Here is a 4,192-nt window from a genome sequence, read left to right as displayed (position 1 = left end):
AGATTGCACTTTCCTTTGTAATCTACCTTCTCCAATATTCATTCGCGCCTGGCAGATGTGAAGACGCCTGCATCATTCCTTCCTCATTGAAAAATGATATTGGCAATTGGAGCGATTATGGGTTTGGAACCATCCTGGACAATTTCTGAATCAAAGCATTTGGGGAGATAATCGACGACAGGCAAATCACCAATTTCTCGACCAAATCGATCGAAGATGCAACTTTGAGACGATTGCAACAACGATGTTTGTGTCTCTAGGATCATCCACCACTAGTGCAGGTTCGTTACTAAAATATAAATCAAGGGTATCTACATCCAAGCCTGCTTCGTAATACTCCTTGTAGAAAAGAGCAGGGAAATCCATGTGAGTGTTGATGGGTATATCATCCTCATCTCTCCCTCGTTGTAATCCCCCCCTTCCATATTTTGTTGCCTCCCTTTCCCAAAACACGGTGATGCCTGAATCACGCAGATGTAAAACAGCCTCAAAGATTTGAATAGTCCAAACATTTTGCCCACTGCCATGAAATCTGCCCTTTCCCGAATCTCCAAACATCTCGTGCACAACATATAGCAAAACAATTATATGCAGATCGATGACTAGGCCTTCTCCCATCATATAGGCGACCCACTCACGATAAATTAGGAAAACTATGCGTTACAAGATGCCCCCACTCACCCATGCATTACAATTACAAGATTCCTCCCTGAATAGGCTGACAAATCTTTAAATGATGAAAACTGTCCGACTCTTGCATACGTTACAAGATGCCTGTAGGATAGCAGAAAAATACGCTGAACAAGAGAAAGGTTTTTTTGAAACTTTTCATAAATCACCATAAAAGAAAATCATAAATCTTTCCATTCGTCATTACGAAATTAACTTTCCCATTCGCTAATAGTCCTTAATATTCTAGGAGTCTGTCAAAATCATAGCAAGACGATCTATCCCCATTCCCCATCCACCTGTTGGTGGCAACTCATACTCTAATGCAGTACAAAATGTTTCATCTAAGGCCATTGCTTCATCATCACCAGATTGGCTGTCCTTGAGCTGATCTACAAAGCGCTCACGCTGGACAACAGGGTCATTAAGTTCAGTATATGCGTTGCACAACTCATGATTATTCACGAATAGTTCAAATCGCTCCGTCAATTCTGGTTGGTCTCTGTGCCACTTTGCGAGAGGGCTCATTATCCGGGGATGGTTTATGATGAAGGAAAGATTCACACACATTTCCTCCAAGAAATGACCGACAAGCTTGTGAAGCAAACAATTTGTTGTTAGTGAAGGGGGGCATTTCACACGCAGCTATAAGATACCTATTTGCCTCATTGGATGACAGGTCTTTGGGAATGTTGAGACCAACAACCTCTTCTAACCCCTTGATCATATCTATCCTCCTAAGAGGAGGAGTGAAATCAATTTTGATGGGATCCTTATCCACACCATTAGCATAATATTTAATTTTATAGCCACTAGTTACCTCCTTGACCATTCGAGACAGCATTTTCTCTATGAGTTCCATCAAGTCATTATAGTCAGCATAAGCCATGTAAAATTCGCAGGTGGTAAAACCAGGGTTATGAGTCAAATCTATGCCCTCGTTCCCAAATTTCTTTCCAATTTCATATACTCGATCAAGGCCACCCACAATAAGTTGTTTTAGGTAAAGATCTGGAGCAATACGCAACGCATGTATAGCCTCATATTAAGTTCATTATGGCGAGTAACAAATGACCTTGCAGCAGCTCCACCATCTATCATATTCATCATTTAAATAATACAAATATTAACAATTAACATACATTTAACCAACAACTGTTTTCTTTATATGATATATATATATATATATATATATAACTAAATCAATATATATAAATAAAGTAATATATCTTCATTTTATAAATAAATTATATATTATTCTTTGCAACATTAAACAACTTTTCAACCCATATCAAGAAATATATTATAATTTTCTAATATTCGAATAGCAATAGTTACCATATAGTTGTCCCGTAGATATTTGAATATTAATTAAGATATTAAGTATACCTACTTTTTTACCTCCATAACAAACTTTGAGTACCATTAGACCTCATCATTCATACAGGGTTAGAGGGGCGCTACAATGGGTTTCCTAATATCTTTGAAATGGGATGGTTGGAATTGTTGAATTGCTATATGTCAACTTAATTTGTGTGAGATAGTGGATGTCTAACCTTAGCAAGAGGAAAATCCTAAAATAAATGAATAAATAAGACAATTTTTTTTATGAATTTTGAGACATGATATTACTATTGTAAGCATGCACTTGGTATCCACAATATTCAAAAAATAAGACACATTCACAAGCCTAAATTATTAAATAAAAGAGTGTACTTGAATATAATCCCATCAATTGATACGTTTTTTCTAAGCATAATATTTAAGCCATATGATGTGGAAACTAACTACTTTTGATCATCGAATATTTCTCATAATATCATGAGTGGAGAGAATACATAATGTACACATCCATTTTTGGGCTACAAGGTAACTTCCAAAGGTTGATTGCTTTAACGCATTACAATCAAATATCACCAAATGGTCTTAAACAAGGATATAAAAGGTTTCTAATAAAATCATCAATATACCACAAGGGTGTGTGAGGATTAATCCATGAAAATGAAAGAAAATAAGTCAAATAAATAGAAGGAGAGGGTAACCCAGTCTCTACTTCACTTCCCAAACTTCTTGGGGGCTTAGTACAGAATGAAAAAAAAATTCACTTTGAAGAGGTGTATATTTTACCCACTTCTATTATACCTTGTTGAATTAAAGGGTTTACGTCATCACTTTAGTGATGAAATCAAAGGCAAGTTGCCTAATAAAATTGGTAATAAGTTTGTGTTTTTTATTCTCAAGATCATGCAAGAGTATGAGACAAGAGCATATTCACTAGATACTTATTTAGGATTAAAATACACATGTAAATTTTAAACCCAAATCAAAGTGTAATGTAAATTTTAATATCAGTTGTAAAAATTGTCATACAAAAAAAGGAATACAAACCCACCCAAAAATAAAAATAGTTAAAAGAAAAATCTTATACAAAATGTCTTGCAAGACCACAATATTAGAGTTTACTTCTTCTTTTTTAAAATACCTTGGACAACTGTTTACATTAAAATATGATCAGCAATTTAAAAATTAAATTTTACTACAAATTAATTCATAAAAGGAAAAATGACCCTATGAAATGAAGAGGTCAATTCCAATGAAAAATAATAATTATCTAGAAAAATTATAAATCAACTCTATCAAAAATGTAGTTCTCAAATATTTATTGACTTAAAAAAAAATGTACCTAATTGTGAGCTAGTTAGTTAAATATATGAAGCTTTGAATGTTTCAAAATGAGGACTACATAACTATTGGGAAAAATATGAATTGTATAAAAATATATGAACTCTATGAAAAAATAGTTAAACTATTGTGGAGAGCACAAAATTCTATTGTATTTAAAGTATAATTAAAAATACCTCTATATGATTATTTTAGATCCTCTCAAAGTTTGCATATCCATGTAAAATCCAATGGAGGGGGATCTAGTAGGCTGGTGGAAAGCTGACAACCCATGGCCAATGTGTTAATGTTATGGTGGTAGAGGAAGAGTCGTGTCATTGGTGGAGGTGGCAGCCAAGTGGCATACAAATTTAGTGAGGTTTTGGTAGAGGGTTGTTATAATTGTGGTTGATGGCTAGTTTTTAAATGTCATATATTGGAAATGGCTATAGCTATTTGGCTCCAAATCCACATGTCATGGCATGATACGAGCTCCAAAATCACATGCCCTTCCATGATGCCATGAGACACATTCTGGGACCCACCATTGGGCTTTTGATGATGTGGAGGCATGTTGCCATTTTGTGGTTGATTGAAAGCATTAACACGTGGCTAATATTTGTTGGCTTCTCTCACAGTCACGAGCATGACTATAGTTTATAGCCACGTGTGTCCAAAAATTTGAAATGTTGGGCGTAAACTAAAGAAAAAGCCTCGATAGCCATTTTGGAGCCAAAATAGTTGCATCCAATGAGAGAGAGCGAAGACGTCAAGAGAAATAATCTATAGGTGGAGGCTTTGGTTGAATCACAGAGTGAGGGTAGCTGTGGTTGCCACGAGAAGGGATTGCTATCCAATCGAG

At 35.2% G+C, this 4,192-nt stretch overlaps 1 pseudogene; it reads right to left on the bottom strand.

Moving 5' to 3' along the window:
* Positions 1–897: 897 nt before the first annotated feature.
* On the bottom strand, positions 898–1,779 carry LOC131061985 (lysine--tRNA ligase-like; annotated as a pseudogene).
* Positions 1,780–4,192: the final 2,413 nt, after the last annotated feature.

The sequence above is a fragment of the Cryptomeria japonica genome, chromosome 2 (genome assembly GCF_030272615.1).
Source record: "Cryptomeria japonica chromosome 2, Sugi_1.0, whole genome shotgun sequence".
In the NCBI taxonomy this organism is placed as follows: Eukaryota; Viridiplantae; Streptophyta; class Pinopsida; order Cupressales; family Cupressaceae; genus Cryptomeria; species Cryptomeria japonica.
This window is presented reverse-complemented; position numbering and strand designations above follow the sequence as displayed.